The sequence below is a fragment of the Epinephelus fuscoguttatus genome, linkage group LG2 (assembly GCF_011397635.1).
Source record: "Epinephelus fuscoguttatus linkage group LG2, E.fuscoguttatus.final_Chr_v1".
Taxonomy (NCBI): domain Eukaryota; kingdom Metazoa; phylum Chordata; class Actinopteri; order Perciformes; family Serranidae; genus Epinephelus; species Epinephelus fuscoguttatus.
The window spans coordinates 8,475,105-8,501,066 of NC_064753.1; the positions used below are offsets into that span (position 1 = coordinate 8,475,105).

The window sequence follows — 25,962 nt, forward strand, 5'->3', positions numbered from 1 at the left end:
ATCAGACGTGTCTCCCAACACTGCGCTCGGCTCTCCTTCCTGCGCCTCAAGTGACCGGAGAGGCGCAAAAACCTCACCGAGCTCTGTCCCTTTTATTTGGCACTGAATGGAATAAAGTAGCTTTTTTTCTTAACAGGTAAGATCAAAATCCTCCTTAGCTGAGATGTAGGTGATTCAGATATTTGCTGGAGATGTCGTTGCTCCTTTTTTTCTCGCAGTGTTTCACCTTACAGTGAGGAATAAAAGTTTTTGGATTCAGCTGAGTTGGTGAAGTGGATGAAAAAAATATTCTCCTGTATTTTTCAGGCAATCCTCAGCGTGGATGACTTCACGTTGGTGAAAACAAAGGATACAGGATTCTTGAAGAGGGAACTGAAGAGCAATAAGGGTGAGTTGCCAAAGGCTGTCTTTCTCTCACCTCCTGTCTTCCTCTGCGCCAGATGTGGTGCTGCTGCGCCTCGTCTCTCGCGCTCATCAATAGCCAGAGAAACAGCTTTCTTCGTCGGATCCGCCGAGGGAATCAGATCTCCTCAGCCTTTCTCCACGGGTCGCTCCTCGTGTAAACCGGGCAGTCTGTCCGTTCCTTCTCCCTTCACCGGGCTCGGTGGAAGGATTGGTGATTGGTGACTCTCCGCCGATCGAGGATGTTTTCGCCCTAATCTCGCCGCGACTATGTGCGCCGCTCCACCACTGCATGCCGTTAGATCCGCCCAAGCATCTGTCCGTCTTTCCATTGGCGCATCCATCAGTGTCACACACACACACACACACACACACACACACACACACACACACACACAGCTGCCGCGCGCACATTCCTTGCGATACTACAATCCCCCCTCCCACCCCACAGTGTACACTCAAACATAACACTCATTCACACACGCAAACACACACAACGCGCCCGCGCTCGCGGGCGATGGAGAGCTCTCCTCTCCGTCTGATTGACACAGCCCACTTTCTTAAAAGCCCGTCAGCGAGCGCGCTGCGTTTTTGTTTGACATTTTCTTTCCCAAATAGGAGTCCGAGTGTTTCTTTTTTCCTTTTCGGCGCCAGCTTTTTATTCTTCTTCCTAAATATCTACAAGAACAGAAAAAATAACAACTTGTGTCAGGTGGCTCAATGTTGAGACAGGGGAATACTTATGCTTCCACAGTACTAAACATTTCAAAATATTTCATGCCAGGCCCAGCGGGGTTTTCGGTGCTTTGCGCTCTGATGAAAACAACTTAAAATTGCTTGCAATATAATTAAGTTTGTGAGAAAAACGCACAAGAAAGACGTCCGATTAATAACCGGGGTCTTTACCTGCTGAGGTACCAGGGCGAAGTCTGCCTTTTGTTCAGCAGCAAATCACATAGATTATTTTATGTTATTAATTAACTGAAATGGACGAGGTCGCTTCCTATCTTCTATACATCAGGTTTAAATAACAGTGGGTCTAAAATATTTATCATTTAATACGTCTAAAATCTGTCAAGCAAACCCCAAACTGTTTTTCTTAACTACTTGAATGCAATATAATAACGGCAGGCCTGATATTTTTTCTTTTTACTTTTTTATTTTGTACAGCAAACGTGAGGAGACGTTAGGTCATCTCTGTTGGGTTTTGGCATTCTAAATCTAGTGTCATTTGAGAAAGCTTGTCTGAAGGTGTTCTGCACATTGTATTCACTGTAACGGGGATGCAGACATTCAGACACTACGACTACCTTTTAGGACTGTGTCTGAGAGACAGAGAGAGGAGAGGGAGGAGAGAGGGGGGAGAGAGGGAGAAGGGGGGGTGCTTTGATTTACACAGTTGCCAAACACTTGAATACCAAACTCAAATATATTATCACAAATTAATTCTTTCTCCTCTTTAAAGTCGCATAATCCTACAATTGAAAGCGTCAGATGGGCTCTGATATGCACTTTGGACCGACAGATTTATACCAGGCTGGCGGTGAACTGGGTTTAGGTAGGGGGGAGAAAACAAACTTCACAGTTCCCCGTGCCGGATGTGTTTGTAGGGATTTCATTCAACGTGTGCTTTGTTGGCAAATTCCGGCTTTTAACTGGCACTTTATGACAAATATAAAACGGTGGCAACTGCGGAGTTTTAGGAATTCTATTCCCCTCAGTCATCGATGTGTGAAATAAAAACACGACGCCAAAGTGATGTTGAGACTCGTGCACAAGTATGCCCGATGAAAACAACAGTGTGGATATTATATTTAAGGTAATATAAAGTCAGTAGTGACTTCTGCCGACGTCATCCAGTTAAATCAGTGTGATTTATTTCCCTGGATATAATTTTTCTATTTTCATCATCTTTCACCATTTTTACTGCAACTTTATTTAATAATCATTTTCATAGTAATTATATTGGCGTTAACTTGAATAATTGTTCTGTGTCAGTTTTTAACATAAGATTATAAAGTAAGTCGTGCAGTGTGTGTGTGTGTGTGTGTGTGTGTGTGTGTGTGTGTGTGTGTGAGAGAGAGAGAGAGAGAGAGAGAGAGGCACACTGTTCATCCATCTGTTGTTCTCGATATTCAAACGTTTACATAAAACTTTCCATAAACACTTACATGTTGTGAAAGCGGCGGGGTGAAAGCTGCACTGTTCTTAAAGCTCCATCAAATAAGCTTTGCCACAAAAAGTTATTTAATGTTTCACAGCAGGTACAGTCGCTAGTTCCTGATATTACCCGAAGCGGACGATGTCATGGAAATGTCTGGAATCGAAGTTTGCAGTTCAGGAGACTTGTGGTGTAATTCTGGGTCAGATTACGCAGTTAACTGTATATCTGGGAACTCCACTGAATCACTCTCTCATGGGTAAATAATGGTTTAACTTTCAGATTATTGTGAGAACAAAACTTTGTGTCTGTGACGCAGAGATGGTTTTGCGCACGATGCAGAGGCGCGTTTCCTGGTTTTCTTTTTGTTTTTAATGGTTAAGGGCAAGTTTATTCTGTGTTATTTTTTATCATTATTATTTTTAATAAACTACATGAGCAAATTAGTTCGTGTCCTGCTTGTGCCACGCAAGAAAAGTACTATATTATAAAATATTTTCAAATTTCGGACAATGCCTGTGGGGCCTGTAGGATAAATATGGCAGTATGGTTGTGTTCGCGCCTGGTGCGTTTTCATGTTCTCACCGATAATAAAACGAATTTAATTGAACTCTCTCCCCCTCGGTTGCTCGCATCTGTGACATTAAAGTTTCACTGATGAAATGAAAAGATTTACTTTTCCCATTTAAAGACAATATGCATCATACAGCGAAATAAATCTGCGGAGACATATTAAGAGTTCACAGGAATTATAGGACGGGGCTCTATAAATGCAGACTCGCATAGGAATAACCGCGTGGATGACTCATATTTGAGTGTTTGAGCCAAACACTCTATTCAAGGACGTGGGTAAAATTCATACAAAAGTGATGAAATTAATCATAAACAATTATATTATTGATTCCACCAGCAGTTAAAGAGAGAAACAGAGCCTAACGCGCACCATCAGCGTGACCGCGCGCGCACACACTTAGTCCTTTAGGCTTTACACAGAAGTCATTGCCATCAAGTGTGTGTGTGTGTGTGTGTGTGTGTGTGTGTGGTGTGGTGTGAATGTGTGTGTGTGAGAGAGAAGCCTCTGTTTTACGCATAAAGGTCAGTAATTCATGCCGATGTTCCTTCAGTATCCCGAGTGTGTGTGTGTGTGTGTGTGTGTGTGTGTGTGTGTGTGTGTGTAAGAAGGGGGGCTTTACTGAGGCAATCGGGACCTCGCCTCTGCCTTCTGCCGCTGGTGTCTTTACGCTCAAGTCGGAGCTCCAAACCCCTCTCCATGGACGCACGGCATGGCACGGTTTTGGCACTCACGCTGGGCTTCGGTGAGTCCAAATTCGATCATGTCGCTTTATTATTTTTGTTATTCAGCAATTAGCCATACCTTATCTAAGCACGAGTATAACGCGCGCGCGCACATGCACGACCATGCCTTTTTGTAGAGATAGTATTTTGGTGACTTGCAACATGTTATTTATCACAGGGATATATCATGAGAAAAGCATCTTTTAAGGTTTCATTCATACACTTTCTGCCTAGAAATAGAACCAGTAAATGCGACTTTTAAAGTTCTAATGCCATATTCTATTAGCTGCAGGGACTTTGTCACAGTCCAGATTAGGCTTTGGTGAATATCCGCCCCCTCCTCAGAACGCAAATAGATGCGTTCGGTTCAGTAGAAACAGGGGGAGGTTTAGAGCACAACTACTGTGATTTATCTCTGAGCCCCACCACTCTACACCATCCGCAATTTACTCTTTTCTCTCTCTCTCTCTTCCTTTTTCTCCGTCTTCCTCTACGATGATCACGTTGGTGTGGAGAGGCGGCGTGGCGCACCGGCTTCACGGCACACTGGTTTCTAGTAGACTGGATAAAGAGCCAGGGGGAGGGACAGTCCGCAGAGCAGCCTGGAAAAACGCAGGAAAATAAAAAAAGAAGAGTGTACCCTATACCATAAACTATAGCACAGACCCTGGATCCTTGTATCTGTTCTCAACATGAGACAAAAGAGGGACATAAAGATATTTGTTATAAAGTAGTGTGTAAGTCACCAAATTAGCTCACGTGTACAGTTTAAATGGAAGCCTGTTGGAATAATGTTCTTCTTAACAAATCATTTACTATGATGCAAAACACATGTTTGAGAAATAAGTGTGTCTATTAAATCATCAAGAAAATGCAATTTGAGTTAAAAGAAATTCTTATACAGATAAGACTGTTAATGGGGAAAAAATTCATCCCTCTATTAAGGTGGGCAGGCTGAAAGGAGAAACCCACAGCATCCTTTAAACTCCTACTTTAGTTTTATAAGTTGTTTTCTTTCCCCTTCCCAGATATCTGCTTTTTGTCACCCTGTTTTTGATTTTCTTCCTCTCAGCCTAAGGCTGTGCCTGTGGCTGTTGGCCAAGCACTCCTTTCTTTCCCACCTCAATTTGAGACAGACTGTTTTATTATGTAGTGTTAAGGTTTCGTCGATATCTGAGTGACCTCCAAAACTCTCCGTTGGTGGTGTTGTTCACTAAAAAAGACCCGATTTGCATGGAGGGAGAAAGAGAGGAAAGGAGGCCAGGGTTAGACTCTCCTCAAATAACCTTAAAAGTTACAAAGTCCCACCAAAAACAAGACAACACATCGACATGAGAAGCTGAAAAAAGATTGAGTGGATGCTCTCATTCTCTCTCTCTCTCTCTCTCTCTCTCTCTTACTCTCTCTCTCTCTCTCTCACTCTCTCTCTCTCTCTCTCTCTCTCTCTCTCTCTCTCTCTCTCTCTCTCCCCCTCTCCCCAGTGTCCTCCCCCCTCCTACCTAGTTGGGTGTGCTGCGGAGCTAGCAGGGTTGAGAGGGCAAGTGCTGACCAGCCCTCTTTCTTTCTCTGTCTGCTGTTACTAGGTCACCACACACACACACACACACACACACACACACACAGACACAGACAGACACACACACACACACACACACGCATGCACACACACCTCTCCTTGCGGTCAGTGTTGCCACCAGGGAGAGGGGTAATTTAAGCCCTCCTTGATGTAGCCTATTCATCACTGTCCTGTGGTCCGCGCTTCAAAATTAAAGTCTGATCTACAAAGTTAGAGTGAAATGAGATAAAAAATTGGCAGAGGTCACCGAGGGCCAGGCCAGTCAAAACACAAAGCCACGGCTCAGCTGGGCCGTTATGAGGTGCTTTAATTATTTCTCTCTATAGTTTTGTGGGTTACTGGTTGTGATTTTAGTTTTTGGGGGCAACGGCCAAATTAGTAGAACGACTTGTTGGGGAGCCTGGTGGGTCAGTGCCAAGAGACTTGTAGGGAGGACCAGTAGTCCTGACTAATGCTTCATTAAGATGAATCAGTAGCTATAGATTTATATGTATTCTGTATTTTGTCATTACCAGTTAGACAAAATACAATAAAGCAGTTTATATGATATTATAAACTGGCACCTCTTCATATATCCTGGTTGAAATGTGAGAACAACAGAAATAATTTAACGAATGAGAAAATAAACATGTTGGTCCATGATTAGTTTAACTCTATAGTCATAATAATGAAATCAAAGCATGCAGTAATGCTTGCGTTATTGTCTTAATTCAATTAAAACCCTGCAAATAACATTGCAAAATGCTATGTAAAAGGCACCCGATATGTAGACAATTATCAAAATAATAGAAACTCTTTCTTTTGACACAAACCGCATATTTGATGAAGCTCAGAAAGTACTGAAATGACCATGAAGCATTGTTATTACTCAAAATAATACTAAATGGTCCGTGTTAAATGGATTATGCATGCATTATTTGTGATTTTGGAGTGGTAATACTGTACAAAAAGTACTGTCAACACCAACTGCAGACAGAGCATATGAAAATCTATTGTGTCTCACCATGGTTTACAGCTGGAGTGTCTGAGACCCAAACAGAAGTAATGTGTAATTTTCTCTAGCAGACCTTCTGAAACATGTCACCAGTTCAAAATCATGTTCACAAGCAACTGTTATAAAATTAGCAAGTGTCATAGTATCTAGCTGATAAAAAAAATCTTTTCTAGGATGTCTCAGCTTTTTTACAGACGCAGTGAAATGGCATTTAAAGCACCTTTAGCTGTGTTGTTCGATCAGGTAGTGGATGAGGGAGAAATTAATAAGGCCAAGGATTGTTCTATAGTGCAAATTGATCTGATGAACTGACATACGTCCCTGAATACAAGACAAGACAAGAAAAAATATTTTTTAAAAGACAAAGAGGAACGATTTTTGACAGCTACATGCTCAAAAATGCCCTTTAGACATATCCTTTACATATACTAAGATATAGCAGAACAGGCAGGAGAAGAACTTGCATTTTTCATTCCACTGCATCTCTAAGTGAGAAGCACAAATCCCGTGTATTTGGTTATACAACAGTCATAAACTGTAAAGTAAATTCACAGGCTCAGATATTTTTAGGAGTAGGTATTTCTTTGGAAATGTTTGTGTCTCATGTCTGATGCAAGTCTGATGAGTTACACTGTTTATCAGCGTACAGTGTGACGGCGCACTGCTGAGTGAGTCACTGCTTCCTCCTCACTGTGTACATGTGTGTGTTTTGCGTGCATGTGTGCGCGGAAACCACGCTGACAGCTGCAGCTCATTACAGGCACTATTACTGATGGGGACTGCTGGGGGAAATTCCTTCTTCCACAGAGCAAACCACCCTGTTTACCACACACACACACACACACACACACACACACACACACACACACACACACACACACAGGTCTCGCTTATTCATAAACCAGAGATGCAACATCTGTAACTGAAACAAAAAATTAAATAGAAACATTTACCAAACATTTACTTCTCAGTGAAAAATGAAGAAAAAAGGAAGCTAATTTCTATAAAAGCAGGTGACACATACTCCATCCTTCCAGTTGCTGGAGAACGAAAGACATCCCTCACCTGTGCATAAAGTATACTCTTTTACATGTAGTACACAGTAAGTTGTGTAGGTGTGTGTTCACATAAACACACACACATACACAGCCACAGGGTGAGCAAACTTAAGAGGAGATGAGATCACCGGAGCACTCTAAGCCTTGCTAAATTGGCAAACAGCAGCGTCACACACACACACACACACACACACACACACACATACACACACATACACACGGAGCCACAGAGTATACAGTGTCCAGTGACGTTAATGAGAGGGCTGAAAGCCAGACACACATGTGCTAGAGTCATTAGGGAAGACTTCATAGCTACACTTCAGGCCACTACACTCCATTACTGTACTTCATTGGTTACACTGCTTGAAAATAGTGGTTTCTCAAAGTCAGGTTCAGGGACCACCATGGCTCCTTGGAGAGCCCTAGGGAGTTCCTTATTAAATAAAAAATAATAATAATAATAATGATAATAGTTACCTGTTTTTCTTTATCTAATTTATTTGAAGCACCATGTCGCAACAACACAAGGATCACTATTTGCATGGCTCTAATGAGAAACATACAAACATCCAGACACAGGAGTGTTTTCCTTTTTCCTAATTATTATTTGCAGTGCAGGAGCAGTGGTTGTACTAGCAGTAGTAGTTTAAATATAGTTGTATTTGTAGTAGTTGATGTGGGGGAGCTTTTCTTTACATCTCTATTTTGCTTTTAAATAGGTAGTAAACTTTTTTCAAAAAAGTAGTGCATGAAAGAAAACAAAAGGAGGACGCAAACAAACAGCTGTGTACAGTCCAAAGCAATTGAATGACAAGTAAAATATTGTATGCAAATTTCCAAGTGTGTTAGAACATCCAAAGCTCAAATTCAAGTTTAACTGTACGATTAAAAAAAAGACAGAAAGATAGAATTTCACTTGATCAGACATCACAAATGATTGAATATTAGTCTGCTTCAAGATTAAATAATAAAGCTGCCATTATTCATTTTTTATTATTACTATGGCACAAAGGAATAACCGAAATCAAGCTTTGGCTATATATACATCAGGATGATTCATTTATTGTTGGTTTTGGTTATTTAATGGAAATTACAGTTAAAAATGAAGCCGTATCCTTTAAGTACAGCCATTAAATGATTTTAACATGGAGCCCAAATGCAGCAAGCAAAATACACTTCAATGTTTCTGAGGTGGAAAACAAGAAAGATTATTCATTCAAAAATATATATCACATGATGAAGAATTACAGTCACAATTTTGTTCTGATGGCCAACTACTGATTGACAATTTAGACATTCAGGTACATCAACAGTTTTGTAAAAAACAATGGGTCCTGGGTAGATATCTGGTAAAATATCTAGATTAAAAGTGTGCAGCATTTCAACATCTCTGTGCATCCTACCTGGGGTAACACACATTATTTGTTACTTTATTTTGTAATATATGTTATATTAATATGTATAACCTTTACTTGTGTTCACACGTGTCAGAAGGTGGCACATTGTTTGTACCATTTCATTATAATTATTGGTTTATCCAGAGTCTTAACTTGGTCCCTTGTGTTACAGTGATGGTGAAAAGAATCTCATTGACACTTTAAAAAAACAGACATGAGATTCTTCATTGGCTTTCTTACAAGGTACAGTATAGCAGTAAATGGATGTGTCATCAGCATAAAGACAAACAATGAACTAGTGGTCATTATTTGTAATTGCAATTCTAGGACATAGCTTATGAAAAAAATCTGTCAACAAAGATTTATTTTTAGCATACTCTGCCATAACCTAATAATGCCATATTGTGTCTCTGTGTTGTCATGACCAGAGAAATAGAGAGATAGAAAGATGGTTCACTCCATGCTGTGATGTATCTGTTGCATTAATCAGCCTCTTAAATTGGAACAGGCTGCTTTTATTAATTATGTTCAATGTGAGGATGGTAGGGCTTCTTGCAACCATCCCTCCCTCCTCGTTTAGACACACATATCACTTCAAGGAAGAAAATAAGACAGTGGAGAGAGGCAGAGAGCTTCATTATGAGCAAATGAAAAGTGTAAACGGGACGCGGGGCAAAAGGGAATGCAGTGAAGGAATAAAGACGGGCATCTCAAAAATAAAATCAGAAGTGACACGGTGGCATGTGAAGGATGGTGGAGTCTTATCGGAAATCTCTGACTTTAAACATATCTATAATTAGTGGGAAAAAGTATGGGGTGCTACTCCCACCTGCAGATACTACATAGTGTAACAGCATTTCTTTTCAAAATTCTTTTTTGATATATGCAGTGCATTTTAGCTTTTATTCTGAAGCTATAGATTCACTTAAGGCATTGCTAAGCTGTTTGTGGACGTGCATTTATTTAATTAGCAAATTTTTTTTTTTATCAGTAAAAATGTAGGATTTTTAAAAACATTCTCGCCAGCAATCTCCATTCTTATCTGTCCAATTAACATTAAGCAACAGTGACACCCGAGGTAGAACGTTTCAGTATATAGAGACAAAATGATGGGATATAGGATATAACCTAACAAGAATACACTATATACAGTGTGTGGTAAGGGATGGCTATCAGCAAATTAAAATAAAGCCCCAGTGGTCTGTGTTGCTGATTTGAGAAATTAAACTGTGTCTCTACTCACACAATCTGAGATATTCTGCCACACCAGCATCAGAAGGGCAGCTTGGCTTCTTGTATAGACAGTGTAACGGAAGACCACAGCAAATAAGGCAAGCACCCAAGAGGGATTAACTAAAAGAAAGGAATTTTATTTAACAGAGGTCGTATAAATTTAACAAAATGTGAATTCTAATAAATAAAACTGGCAGAGAAACACACTACCAGGCGTAATACTACATAAAGTATAGAGCAAATCAAACCTCCAACATAGCACCAGGTGGTGCCAGGGGAGAAGGAGCTCACAGAGTACCAGGATGGGGCGGGTCTTATAGACTGGAGACAGTGGCCAGCTGCCTCCAATTCCTTGACAGCCTCCAGCTCCAACCAACCAGGTACCAGCAACGCTGCAAGACAATACACAACACAACAACAACCCAACACACAGACCCTGGCAGAGGCCCTGAGGCCGTCACAACAGTCTGACGCAATCTGGAAGTAACCAATTGTCTCACCGGTCAGTCGGGCTCTTGTTTGTATCCAAATGTGCACACACCTGGAGCAAAGTCTCTTTAGGAGTTTGTTTTGTAAAGGCGATGAAACACTATGTTGGAGTTCAATAAAAGGCTGAACAAAGTATATGGGGCAATCAGGACTTAAAACAGTGTGTGCCCCGGGGCACATGCATGCTTTAGAGTTGCCACCCGACATAACCTGATTGGTTCACAGCAGCACAGTTTAGTGACAAATCGACTACAGACCCAGTTTTCAAAAGACAAGTAACTGAGTGAAACTTGATCATCTCCAGCCTGTTACACTGGAAAAACACCACTCCAGATGTGTTTAGTAACACAATGGTTTATATCTAACATGTGTATCAGTGATGGTGCGATTCAAGCAGACTGTGTTTTACTTGTGTAGACATGCAAGCGATCATCTTGTGTATCAGAGATCTGTGTACGGCATGCAGATGATACAGAACGACCAAAAACTTGGAACACACTCCTGAGCTGTGCACACAGGACACTTAGACAATATGAAGCAGGAGGAGTTCTGGGAAAGCTAGGCATCCAGAGCTTTTTAGAGTCAGTGAATACTGAGGGCAACAAATAGCTTTCTTTCAGCTTTTGGTGGATCTGTTGATGTGTGTGTTGAGGGGGCAAATTTCCATATTTCATATATTGAAGGGGACATGACCCCCCCATCCACTGAGGCAATTACGTGCTTGCTGATACCATTTTTTTAATACTGGGTGGTTTATGAATTTGACCCACCGATGTGAGTTCATATCTGGAGTTCAGACTAATTGCAGTCTGCAGTCACTCAGGCCACTAAAATAGCAAAATAAGGGCAATGATGGTAATGGAAATAATTCATTCAATGAATAATCTGTATTAAAAACCCAGTAGAATAAATTAAATCATTCAGATAAGTACATAGACACTTTTGAGTCTAACTAATCTCACACATATTTGTGTAATTGTATTTTACATATTAAACCACTGTTTAACCAAAGACCAAACAGAACTACATCTTTTAGCTCACACCACAGCCTCTGTGCTGATAAAAAGAGCTCTTTTACAAAGTCATAACTGTGTGCACATGGCTCTGGACTTTTTTATAGTCATTCAAAGGTGGTATTGTAACATTCATTCATCTGCACTATATTCATTTTGAAACATTCAAAGAGAGCATTTGGCTGCTAATAATAAGAACATCCAGTCTGAGCTGACTACCAAATATTGTGAAATTAAATCATAACAACTTCTTATGTTGACCAAAAAATAGAGTCCTCTTGTCATACAGGAAGTCCCACAGCACTTAGAGAGACACTTCAGACACATTCTTCTCCTTACCTGTAGTGCTATTTATCAGTCTAGACTGTTTTAGTATAAGTTGCTGAGTGTTACAGGTTTCAACCTTAGAGATGTAAACATTAATGGCGTCCAACTTAAATGAGCTCTAATGTTAGTTAGTGGTGCCAGGTGAGCTAGTGGTAGATGCATGCTCCCTTCTGCACAGTGATACAGATGATGGGTGTAGTTGGACAGAAAAAAGAAATAGTTCCTACTTAATATGGCTCGCAACAAGATCTGTGGAGTTATTGGGTTATGATTTCTGCAAAGAGTCATTGTTGTTGAGTTTTTTTCAAATGTGTTTTTTTATTTATTTATCTATTGGCACACGACCACCACAAGCTGCATCTAGTTCTATTATACAGGAGAAAAGGCAGACATCTCTACGGCAACTCGCACCAAAACCATCTTGTTTGATAGGTAGCACTACAGATGAGTAGTAAAAGTTTGTATTTTTGATTTTTGACAGTGGACTGTATCTTTAAATTTTAAAGGGTTATGCTGACCTCAGTATACCCAGGTCTAGACTCCAAAATATGTGAAACTTCTTTTTTGGGGATTTGGGGATTGATGTTACATGTCCATTATTATTGCATTAAATGAAAATCTACCATCTGATTTTTATGCTGTATTATGACAGTGGCAGAAAAAATATATTGGCATCATGAAAATTTGTACAACAAGATGCATTTTTTTTTGTTAAGACTAACAAGCATTAAACATTATGTTAAGCCCCTCAACTCTCTGATATTCTTCAGCATGCTTGCAGTAGTGTACTAGACCTGGTACTAGCAGCGGCTGAGTCGAGTCAGGTTGAGTAGAGCTGAGTATACAGGTTTGTGGTGCTGAGTGATCTCAGCAGAGAAAACACAATTATTTGTTATTATTATTATTTACTAGCACTAACTTAAATTCACCTGTGTATATTGCACTGAAAAAACAACCCAGACTGAGGTTTTGTTTGTCTACCTGGCTGCTTGCTTGAGGTATAGACTGGATCCAGGCCTCAGTTTGTGGCCCTTCTTTAAAGGAAAACTATTTAAGTAAAGTAGTACAGTGGCCAAAGTTTAACAAGTAGGGCTGTCAGCTGTTTACAACTTCAGTTATAACTGTTTGCCTTCTCTTACTCTTGCAGAACAAAATATTGGCGTTGTAAATTTCTGCTAACCATGGAAACATTACATTTGTACGTTTCATATGTGTGGCATAGATTACTGTAGATTGCATGTATATGAGCTTAGTTTCTCATGAGGAGTAGGAGGGAATGGTGGATGGGCACGACAGCTAGGCAAGCATCAGACCACAAAAGCGGATAGATAAATAATAACAGCAGGTAGGGACATTTCCAGCTGTATTTGTGGCAAAAAGAGGTGTATTTGTAACAAGAGTTTTGGACATTTCCAGCCATGTTTGTGCCAATAAATAAGTTTTTTTTTTTCAAGAGTTTGGGACATTTCCTACTGTGTTTGTAGCAACAAAGACATTTTAACAGCAGGTTGGGACATTTCCAGCCTTATTTGTAGCAATTAATGCCAGTTTTTTATAATGACAGTTCGGACATTTCCAGTTGTGTTTGAAGCAACCAAACTGTGAATTTAAGCCACAACATATTTTCCTTCTCCCTAACAAAGTGTTTTCTCAACTACAGCATCATCCCAACATTAAAATTGAAAACTGAAACACAAATAAATGTTAAGTTTCAACATATCCGATCATTGTGAAACATACAAATGTAACATATCCATGGTTTGCAGAAAAATACAATGCCAACAATGATTCTGGTGATTGGGTTGCTCCCAATAAATATGGTCAACCTGGGGATGTTTTAAACAGGCCTCTTGTCTGAGCATCCATACTGTCGATCAGTTGGACCTCACGCAATATGGCTGCTTTCCGATATCTCAGCAATACTGTTGTCAGTGTAATGTAATCAGAATAAATGAAGCAGTGAAAATTAAACTTCAAGTTGTACTAAGGCAATATATAGCTACTCTCTGTCTCCTCCCTCATTTCCACTGACCATTGCATATACTTAAGTGACACGCATAGATACAGGTGATTGGCAGAGTCAGAGGGGAAAAAAGAGAAATTAATCAATAGATTACATTTCAGAATGACCATCCTGCAAAACAGTTTGGTCAGGCAGCAGATCTCAGTGTCTGTAATATTACAATAGAGTGCTGAAAGAAAATTTCTTTTTGATAGGCTTTGATGGATCAGGTGAAACACCGCATCATATTAGCTCTTCAAGCTTGCTACCATTAGCACCTTCACTGTGATCCACTATACTATGATATTGCTGGCTATATACAAACACAGCACCAGGTTACAGAAACACTCAGGAGTCAAACGCTGTATATTTCAGGATGTATAGCGAGTGCGTGGGAGCCACTCCACACTGAGAGCTTCAGTGGATACAAATCACAGGCCGATACTCTTGTCACGTCAGCCCGAGCTGAGCCCAAAGCCACTTCAGCTGCACCCCGTGTTTATCTTGCTGTGACATTCTCCCTGCTGTTACGCCTAAGCCTCCCTCCCTCACCCACTCCCACCCCACTGCTACCCTGTTTAAGATACCTACTAAACAGAAAGAGAGACAGATGAATTTAATGGTGGTAGAGGGATGCAGAGGAAGGGAGGCGGAGGAAGAGAGAGAGAAAATGATCACACATTTGTCCTCTGTGACAATACCGATGCTGTCTCACTTATGAGAGGCCCTGATGTGACACAAGGGAAGTTCGATTCTGCATACATATGTAAAACAGTTTCAGTGAAAGAAAACAAGCTGAGTGTGTATGTGTGTCTGTGTACTGTGGAGGTCTGTCTTTTTATATTTGTGAGGTTTAGGATAGCGTATTGAATTAGTATTGGCTAAGCTATATACTGCTGTGGACTGGAGTTAGCAGCAAAATGTATTTTAGCCACTTAAAAAAAGGCCCACCCAAAAAACTCAACAAAGTCTGATCCAAACATCTGATCTGTGGCTTAATACAGCGTGCAAAACAGTTGCACTTAGACCGATATTGGTCTTTTTCAGGTGGCTCAAATATGTTTTGCAGCTAACTCTCTTCCACAGCAGTACATTCCTGAGCTTGTGTGGGCTCTCCTGCCTGCTTCTTCAAACCTGGGGCTCACTGACCACCATGCTCTGTAGGTGATACACTGACCATGGATAAGTACCCCATACAACCTGCTTAAAAAACAAAACAAAATATCACTCAAAGGATATCAGCATAAGAAATTTCTCTGCTGAGTGTTCATGGTCAAAATGTTTTATTTGTTTTTCCTACAATGTAAGCTTCATGGCAACCAAAGCATGATTAACGCTTGTTAAGGCAATTCAAAGCATTTAAGGTTTGTGAAAGAGTTATTTCAAAAGTCAAGGCTGACTTGAAAGATGAGTTTTCAATATTAAAACAAAATCAAACCACAGAAGCCAAACCAAAATTTTGAAAATGTGTCAAACAGTAAATCAAGCTGGGTCTTACTTAGATGAACTCGTGGTAGTTTTCTCCATTTGCTCTGATGCAGGGCTCACAGTGTCAGACTTTAAAAAACCCCTGCTCCAAAACATTCAGGTGGCAACACACAGAAAAACTATAAAAGATTGGGGAAACAGCAAACACGGCTGCTTCCACTGCCTCACTCAGTGATGTGATCAGCAGGAAAATGATGTGAATCATACACTATGGCCTTTGCCGTCACCTATGGGAGATTTTTAAATAAAACGCAGAACGACAGTTCTCTCTTCAATCATTGAAACTGAGGGAATATCTTTTGGAAGAATGCTGTCCATCCCTCCACTTGAGTTCCAGAGATTTGGAGAATCTAAGACAAGCAGCACTGAGATGGCTCATGATGGCTCAACACCTCACTGGGTTGTTCTTTAATTTCTTGGCCATCACCTCAATGTAGTAAATTAAATAAGATGTAGATTATTTATTTGTAGGAAAAGAGGTTGAATAATAGTTATATTTTGAAATAAAATGCATCCTATTCTGCTTACAGTTACTCCACAAGAGAAACATTTGTCAGTGTGTGTGTGTGTGTGTGTGTGTGTGTGTGTGTGTGTCTAAGGGTGTGTATGCTTCCCCCATTGTCCATACACCCCCTTCCTAATATGAAATCATCCTGACCTCAGGTTGAACCAACATCCATATGCTTTTCCACGCCTCTGCACAAGCAGCAGATAGGATACTGCGTTAAATGCGGGTACCCCAGGGTGCTGTGGCCACATTGTCTCCCTTATGAACTGGCGTTTAGGTGCCCTTGGGCCCTGCGAAGATGCAAACTTACTTGACGTCCACGTCTGCTCCACGCCTGCTCCATGCCTGTCTGAATTAGCGGTTCACTGCCGGACAATCTGCCCTACCTCGAGGGAGGCCAGAGGGGAGGTCAATATGCTCAAATGATTTTCCCCTTCTGCAGAACACAAGTAGTCCTAGCTTTAGGATATTTAGTGACATGGAAGATTGTTTACTGGCGACATTTTCTCGACGTGTCCCCTGCACCTCAAACGCTGAGATGTGGATTTTCAGCAGAGCAAGTGATGACTGATGGTCGGGGAAATAGGAAGCAGCGTCCTCGACAGTAAACAGATGCTGACCAGCAGATCACCATGAACAGGCCTCCGAGGTTTTGGACTCTCTCAGGGATGTACTGTATGTTCTGTGAAGAGTCTGAGCGTGTGTGTGTGTGTGTGTGTGTATATATACCAAAGGAGTTTGTGAGGGCTTTCCCTCTGAAGTGTCAGCCTCCCAGAGAGAGGATCAAGTGCTAAGCAGGGGACTCAGGAGCTCAGTGCCTGGTGTGTTTTTATGTTTACGTGTGTTTGTGTGTGCATGTGTGTGTGTTTCTTCAAACCCACACTTGTGGTTTTAAGGATTGGGGAAGTGATATATCCGTTATCTGTTACTGTGGATGACCACAAGCCTGACCGGAGTCTGCCCTGCACAGCTAAATCCACACACTGGAAGGATCATTTTATGTGTGTGTGTGTGTGTGTGTGTGTGTGTGTGTGTGTGTGTGTGTGTGTTTGGGTGTACAAAGGTGCATCATAGAGCAGGGCCTTTCTCCTGAGGGGGACGTGCAGAGTTGAAAGGTCAAACACACATGTGGGGGGTCAGTGAGCAGCCTGGCAAGCGGAACAGAAGCGTCATACACACTGAAACACACGGGTAAGAGTGTGTGTGTGTGTGTATGTGTGTGATTGTGTGTGTTAGGCAAATGACAAGAGCTTTAAAATACGACAAACATTACAACAGAATCAAACCATTTGCATCCAGCTGTATGTTGTGATTGTAAGCAAATTGTACTTTAAAAAAAAAAGTTAAAAAATGGGAAAGGGGTGGTGGAGGGGAAGGAAAAATAATATGCCTTCATCCAAGACAGGGTCATGGTCATAAGAAATCCAATTCATTGCACTCAAATGGATGTTTAAGGATTAAAGGCCTTTAATAAAAATACGGTAATACAGTGGTTCTCACCCTTCTTTGCTTGTGACCCCTTAACATGAAGCAAGGTCTGCCTGCGAACCTTTATCACATTGAATTGTTGAATTGAATTGAATAGCAATTCTCCCTCATTAGACCACTTCAGTTGATTTTTTTTTAACAGATAAAAGAACAGATAAAAGACTGTTCTTGTCTTTCACATGAAATAGCAAAGGTTAGAGAAAAGACTGAAAAAATAGATTAAAACATTTTGGTTCTTTTATTTCCTTTTTACAGTAATCATCTCATAACCCTCTAAGATCCATCATATTAACCCTTCTATTGGTCCTCACCCTTAGGTCAGAAACCACAGGGCTAATGCATTATAAAAATACACCAATGTGTACACCTTCCTCAGGGTGTCTTTATGCTGAATGAAACCAAACTAATATCTGATTTAGGTTTTGGAATTAGTTTTACAGTGCACAGTGTTCATGTCAAAATGACCCTATTTAGTTATTTATTTTTCTAAATGAAAAATTATTTTAAAATTGGTTCTTTATTATCAATCACCATATCCCTTTTTTTCTGCATTAAAAAAAGCTGTACAGTCACCAGCAAATGTATGTCCTTCATCTGGTGTTGACCAGGACAACTTAACAGTGACACGTCTTCCTACACAATTATTGGATTTACAAAAACTTCTCCAGCTGACAATATTAGGGACAAAAATGGTGCTCAGTATTTGAGCTACACAGAGATGGAGAGGTCAGAGACCAGAGGCACTGTCAGCCACACATTATACTGACTTATTACAAAGTGGACAGAGATGCTGTCCTTAGCTGCCAAAGAAAAACCTTACATTGGTTTCTTCTGCTCTTTTTACAACATGCTGGATGTGTTGACATATGAGGCCTTTGAGATCTAGATGGCTCTGAAACCAGAAAGCTCCAGAGGAACTTCCCATTGTTCAAATGGCCCAAAATTCCAAAACACCACTGGACCAAAAAATGTTGTATTCACTGAAAGCCCATTTCTCCAACAGCCCGTTGTCCCAAAAACAAACGCCCATTGCTCTGAAGTTCCGTTTCTCCACAAACACACACTCCCTGCAGCAACCCAATCACCAGAAAACATGTTGGGAAACCATGGATACATCACATTCGTCAAAGATGCTGTGATGACTGTGTGTTTATGTTTAAGCACAAAAAACACTTGGCTATGGTTAGGAAAAGGTCATATTTTAGCTTGAAACACTCGTGTGGTGGCACAGCAGTCACTGGGAAAGCAGGGATGGTTCAGTGAAAAACACCTGGGTTCAGTGGCTCAAACGCAGCTGGGAAACTAACTGCAGGGAATGTGTATTTTTGGAGAAACAGGACTTTGGAGCAATGAAGGCTGGTTTTTAGGATAACGGGCAGTCAGAGAAATTGACTTTCAGTCCAATGGGACATTTTTCTTACTACTGGAGCCTCCACATTTTTGGCCTGTTAGAACAATGGCATGGCACCCTTTGTGGAGGAGTCAGGCAACACCAATAGGCCTATGTGTTCTAGAAAATGTAGATGCAAAAATAGATAAATAAATGAATACAAAATTATATTATGCAAAATGTTTGATACTAAAAAAAAGAAAAAGGTATGTGAAGTATTCTTAAGTCTTATGTTTTGATTTAAAATTCCACCAATTATGTCCTGGGTCAGTTTGACCTGTTGGATACCAGTGAACACTACACGAGGGTCAGTCATCATGTCTGATAATTGCAGTTGTCGGCCGACATCTTTTTATGTATAGCTCCATAAAGTGTCCTAAGACAGCAGCTGTAATTCTGTATTACGGACTTAAGCACATGAAAATAATGGTTGTGCATGTCACACTTTTATACTACTAATATTGGTCACATAAATAGGTACTATATTAATAACTGTGACCAGGTGGACAATATGGCTGAACATTTTATAATAACACTATTCAATTTCTCTGTCTTTACTCTATTTATAAAACACAGCAAGTTGACCCCTTAGCCTACACAGTAGCGACAGAAGCATGACTTTCATTTACACTTGGGATGAGACGATCGCCTCTGCGGAAATAATAATGATGTACAGTTGGTGTGATTCTACCGCTCCTAACGTATTGTACCATGGTGTATGGTGCTGTAATAGGAGGTGGTGCTTGTTGGGGGGGTGCCGAGCTACCTGACAACGTAGGGAGAAATGTGTTAAAAGCCAAACCGTGTTTGTCATTGTGTTTTCACAGCTACGATCTAAACTACAACAAGAGTCAGTGTTTCGGCGAGGACAAAAGGGCGGCTCAGATTGGTACTACGTGGCTACAATCTCATCTTTCGCTCTCTCTCTCTGCTTCTTCTTCTCCTTTGTCTTGCAGGTAGGTGCAGAGATTTGCATTCGTTATGATCCAGTGCATTTTGACCTAAAGAGGAGACAACAAACCAGCCTGGTATGAGAGACTGTTATACACACACACACACACACACACACACACACACACACACAAACACACACACTTAGGTGAAGAGAAACACACTCATTTGTTAAACAGAGCGAACACATCACTCTTTGCTAAGTAGAAGTTTCACTCATCTCTCCCCCCTCGTTCTCTCATCTGTCCATGTCATCCCTCACTACCCCACTTTCACATCAGCCATCAGGTAGTTACACACACACACACACACATACATACACACTCCTTCACATCAGCCATCAGTTTGTCCGACAGACATAAATGTACATCTTCTCATTCACGCACAGACCAACTGCTTTACATCACACGTCACCTAAGAGTCACACACTCACTCACACACACACACACACACACACACACACACACACACACACACACACAATTCATCACACATCAGTTATATCTTTTAGGCTGAAGGAGAGAGGGGGTGTCAGCAGCAGGAGGGGTTGACAGGAGAGAAGAGGAAGTACACAGGAAGTACATTAGTTATCACTCCCATGTCTTCTCCACCTTTTCACTTCTTATCACCACCCGATGTCTCAGACCCCAGTCGAGCTGCTTCTCCTTCTCATCCCACCCCTTTCCTTTTCTCTTTCTGTCTCTCTCTCTTTCTCACACACACGCCTCTAAAAATGACTTCCGTGCTCCATTTTAGTGTCGGGCCCTGGGATCTAGATGACACTTGGCAAGCCGTAGAAGCCGCAAGACAACTGGATGAAATATTTAAATGAAAGACGGCAGGGGTAGAAGAGGTGAAGAAAGGAGGGGGGGAAGACAGAGAGAAAGGAATATAGGACAGAGGACGAGGAAAGGAGAGAGTGACGATATTCAGATGGTGAGCAGAATGTGAAGGATTTCTTTTCTTGGCAAAGAGAGGGCCGTGTGACAAGAAGTGCAGATGAATTTGCTTTCACCTACAGAGTAGCCTGAAGAGAAATATACCAATATAGTATGAGATCACATTGCTTTGTCTTGGAATCATCAGCAAGTCTCAGTATGTGTCATAGTACTTTCAGCACGGTGCCAGCTCAGCTGCTTAGAGGAGGACAAGAACCTTAAACATAATCAAATGAAATGGAACTTTGTTCCAGAGTGATTGCAACTTTAGAATTACAAAGCTCAATCTGACTTTTTTTCACGCTAGCAGCTCTGTGAAGGCCCAGACACACCAAACTTACATCAAGAACTAGTGGTGACAAAGGTCGACTGTTGCATCGCCTCACGTTGTCTGTGTCTGTGCCAAAAAGTTGCACTTGAACACACCACAAAATCTACAGCCAACAGTCAACTAGCATGTACTTCCGTGTCTGTGTGAGAGGAAATAACTCTCCATAACAGCAGATGGCGATAGTCTGTATTCGTCATTCAGAAAAGGAAACTGGAAGAGTGACTGGACGGATTTAAGATGCTAGTTAGTAGTTAGCATATTACCAACTCAGCCCGATGTCGAAAGGACAGATGATATTTACCGTGCACCAACGAACAATAAAACAAACAATTATGAACCGTTTTTGCAACAGAACTCAATGGCTAAAAAAAAATAACCTTATCTAATGTACATTTAACAGGTCTTGATTTGAGGCACTCTTGATTTTAGTCGTTTTTAGCTTTCCTTATTTCTGTTTCTCTTTTGTGCATTGAACTGCCAACCTGAGGCCAAAAAGCAGCACTGTGCGGGACAAACTGCAAAAACTAGGGTGGTAGATGTTCACTGATGGCCCAACTTTGACCAATGGCTGACAGTCAGCCTGGTGTATCAGGGCCTTAAGGCTTTATTAAATACTAAATTCTAAGGCTAGCTGACAAACCTTAATGTGCCATCATGCTACTAATTAATAGCACTAAACACAAAGTACAACTCAGGCTGATTTGCAGATGTTTGGCCATAAATAAAGCTAAAAATCTGAGCTGATGATGGTGCTAGAACAAAAGTCAAAGGCTGACACTTTTGGTCAGTTGGTCGATTGGTTGGTCGATATGCTCTTGTTGGACCGAAGTCTTATTGATCAGATAATCACCAGTGTTACTTTTATAAGGGGCTGTGTGTCCATCAAAGCTTTTTACCCCAGTTTGAAACACCAGCTGATGTTCTGAAAACACCCAGCTTGGAGTACTAGAGCCTTTTATAGGTGCAGCAATTTTTCAGCAGAGACACTTTGGTTGAGTGTGGTCACTATGATTCAGAATATCCACAGACGAAGAGATGTGGACGCAAGGTAAAATACTTGATCTGGCCCTTGCCTTGGATGAAGGAAAGGCTGAGGCATGCAGGGAGAGAGGACGAACCCGTCAGTCTATGTGGCCAGCAGTTTTCATTTTCCTCCATTGCTGCTGTTGTTCAGCATATGTACCTGTAGGATGTAGAGGTTGGTCTTTGTGTTATTTGCCTTTCTCCACTATGATGATTGGATGGTTGGGTGAAAAGCAACGGTTACAAGTGCAGCATTTCACACAAATTTGAACATTTTTCAACTTTCAACCAGAAATTATTATCAATAAAAGTAAATGAATAAACAAAAAATCATTAGCTCAGTTAGATCCTCCACTATCTAGTCCCTCATTTCAATTTCTGGAAACCATGAGAGCTTAAGTATAATTCATTCATCAGTACGGGCACAGTCGTGTTAAACAAGAGAGACGAAAACAAGTGGTGACTTTGAGGCGGTCATCAAGTCCAAATATGTGTCCATTCCTCTATTATGTAGTGTCCACTGTATTCCCTCAGTCCGTCAGGGTCCACTGATCAACAGGATCAACAGTTCTCATTAAATCAATCCAAGTTGTGAATATTGTCATGCGGAATCCATTGCTAGCTGAGTTCTAACTTTGTTGATCAAATGGATTGCAGTTCTTCCAAAGTAAACAATATTTTCTCGTCTTCCTGCACCGTGTTGTTGGATATTCTTTTTTTCCTTCAGTACTTTGCTGTCTATAAAATAAAAGTTTCCCCAAACATTTCTGTGTATTTTTCACCCTGAGACAGACCCTGGTGTACAGCATGTGCTCTCAGTTTGGAAGGCCAGTGGGCTCTGTCACATATCTTTCCAAGCACTGTACATATGTTGAAGGCCTTTTTCTCAAAATCATTATTTGATGACAGTCATTATGTAAAGTTCTGTATTTTACATAATATTTGGAGTGCAAAAACAATATTTATATCATTAGAAAGATTAGAATATTCTCTGTTCAAAATGTCTTTTCGGGTCAGTGTGACTAAAAATTGGTAGAGCAAGTTGCAAATGAGTTAATCATGACTCAGTTGTGACAAGTTATTGACATTGCATGGTATTATTTTTAGTTTTATGACATAATGGCTCCACAATCTGAAAACAGAAAAGGTGTTATCTTCAAAGTCATTCTATAACTTCATTCAACAAGTTCCAACTGTAAAGCCAACCAGTGCTCGGTTAGTATACTCGACTAATGAAGTCCCGCCTCTTCCTGCCTGCCCTCACTGCTTTTGACATAGTTTTGCAAGTTTGATAGGAACTCCTGTTTCCTATATGTAACTCAACATTCTCCACACGGACTCTGTGATAAATATAAGTTTAAAATTAGAGTGATCTGATGTTCACTCTACAGAGCTTCCACCAGAGTTACTATCTGGCTTTAACTCATCTTCTGCTGTAGACACAAAATGAAACAGTGACTGCATTCAGAGCTCAGACACTGACAGCGATGACCCGAGCGTGTCCAGGCAAAAACAGTCATGTAAATTGGGCAGGGAAAAAAAACACCAAAAAGAAAAAACAGCAGACAGGTGGGACAGTGATGCGTTGAGAAAAAAAAGAAAACATAGAACAAGGACACAAAAGAATCATCAGAATTAGGAGACAAAAATTTTATGACTTTGTCGTGTAGTTTTTAATTCAGTTTATTCAAAATGTGTATCTTACATTATTGCTAATTTAAATAACTTTTACATTCTGTTTTTTTTTTTTAAACAAAGCAAGACTAAACTGTAGACTGTAGAGAGTCATAATATTCTAAACAGAGAATGTATTCTCGGTATCAGGAGGTTCTACCCACAAAATCAAAATGTAGAGGGATTTTGGGTGCCTGTCATTTTGACCACTACACGAGAACTTTACTGTATTCCAGTTTTTTCTATCTATGATGTGAAAGCTTTAAACCTCAATATCTCAAAACCAGGATCGCAGTAAGAACAATATAATTCCATTTATGTTTGATTTCATCTCCCTCCAACACAAAAGATACAATAAAAATGAACTGGTAGGTGTGTGTATATGTGTGTGTTGTTTACTCAATCATCCACACTCGCTGTATAAGCTCTCTTTAATTATTTTCTTAGCCAGTCGTGTGTGCAGAGCTGCATGCTGGCTGTACAAATGCTTATTTAAGGTGCATGCATGTGTGTGTTTGTCACTGTGCATGTGCAGGGCCTGTGTGTGTGTGTGTGTGTGTGTGTGTGTGTGTGTGTGTGTGTGTGTGTTCTATGTGCACTTAATTGTACTTTACTGTACATCTCATGCGTGCATGGGTATGTGTTTGCAGTATAATTTATGCGTCTTCATGGTGCATTACTGACTTGTATGGTTCCCCTGACTGTTGAGTCCTGCTTGCAAAGGACTGTGCTAATTACAAAGCTGGACATCAGGCCTGCCTGTCAAGGAAGTGGGGGAGTTTGTTAGCTTGTAAAGGTAACAGATTTAAATGTGCAGCAGAAAAAGTGAATAAAATTTAACTGTGTCCTGTAGTGTTTCAATAAAAAATTCAATAAAATGATGATTTGATATGCAGTGTGTTATTTCTATCTTATATACAGCATTGTTTGTCAGTGTTGTCAGAAAGTGCTCCCACTTTTGGTACCATGAAGGCACCACGAATCCCAGATTTGGAAAGATGACGTCTGAAATAAAGTCAGGTTTCAGACCAGCTTCAGGTCATACTGAGTAAGGTGAACAGCACTAGCACACTGGAGAAAAAAAGTGCAATTTTAAAATCCAGTTTCCAGTTATTGCAGCAAGGAGAAAGACAGGAAAAAGCCATGTTCTTCATTATTCCCCAGAACAGATTCTGCATGTAGCAATGAAAATGCTAACGTATTGCCATCCAGTAGTTCAGACTAAAGTATTACTTCAAATAAACATTCTGTTTCCCAGTGCCGGACTTTGTGAGTAAATGGAACGGAGAAGGAACAGAGGGGTTTTCTCCTGTGCTGATTGGGTGCAGATGTGAGCTCTGGTCTGGGTTTGGTTAAAGTCCTGCTGCCAGGAATATTCGCTACAATTCAATAAATAGAGCTGTTAGGAGCAAGGCATTTCCTTGTCACCATGTCAAGGTTTCAGAGCGGATGTTTCACATTGGGTGTATCTAATACTTAGCCTATACACTCAGCTGAATGTAAAACACTGTAACTCAAGAATGCTGCTATTAAAACACTGCAGGGGCAGATTGAATGACGAATGTGAACTTGAATTTAGACTTGAATTTACAGCTTTGTGTATTAGAGTTCACATTGGTATGGGTTTTTGATGGTGATGCGTGACACTTTGGATCTAAGTTTTTTATTACTTTTGTATTTTTTTAGCAATATTAATGGAATATATTACTCATGGGTAGAATGGGACAAAAAAACTTCAGTTGAAATGTAGATAAATTAATTGATTTTAAATTTAGCCTAACTTATTAAGGGCATAAAATGCTCATATTTTTTTATTTTGATTTAAAAAAACAAAACAAAACATCACACAGAAAGCAATAAATACATACAGTACTTTGAAACATGCATGCTATAAATGCCACATACAACATGACACTAAGAAGTTTAGCATTTTTACCGGACAAGTAGCAAACACCAAGAACATATTGGTTTGGATCCATTATTGTTTTAATTCCAAGAAATTTCTCAATCTCGGTTAGAAAAGAAAGCTGAAAAGTTATGATCAGTGGACATTACCACATTAAATGACACAAAGTGCCATGATGTTTTTGGCATTTCTGGCACACTGTGGAACACGAGCATGTGTTTCAGGGGTTGCATACAATTTCTTAATTATCTTGCAGTATGTTGTGTTTCATACAAAACTCAACCATATTTGGTCACCTTGGTAAAAATCAAAATCAT

General features: G+C 40.4%; 1 protein-coding gene and 1 long non-coding RNA gene across 2 annotated transcripts in view; one reads left to right on the forward strand and one right to left on the reverse strand.

Annotated features, from left to right (window-relative positions):
* Window positions 1-745, reverse strand: part of tshz3b (teashirt zinc finger homeobox 3b) — a 49,918-nt gene extending 49,173 nt beyond the window's left edge. The window contains exon 1 of the mRNA XM_049597903.1: window positions 419-745. The gene's annotated coding sequence lies outside the window, so the exon portion shown is untranslated. The remainder of the gene's footprint in view (window positions 1-418) is intronic.
* Window positions 1-25,962, forward strand: LOC125901902 (uncharacterized). Its single transcript, XR_007451045.1, has 3 exons — window positions 1-136; window positions 307-388; window positions 19,779-25,962. It is a non-coding gene; the product is annotated as an uncharacterized LOC125901902 (long non-coding RNA).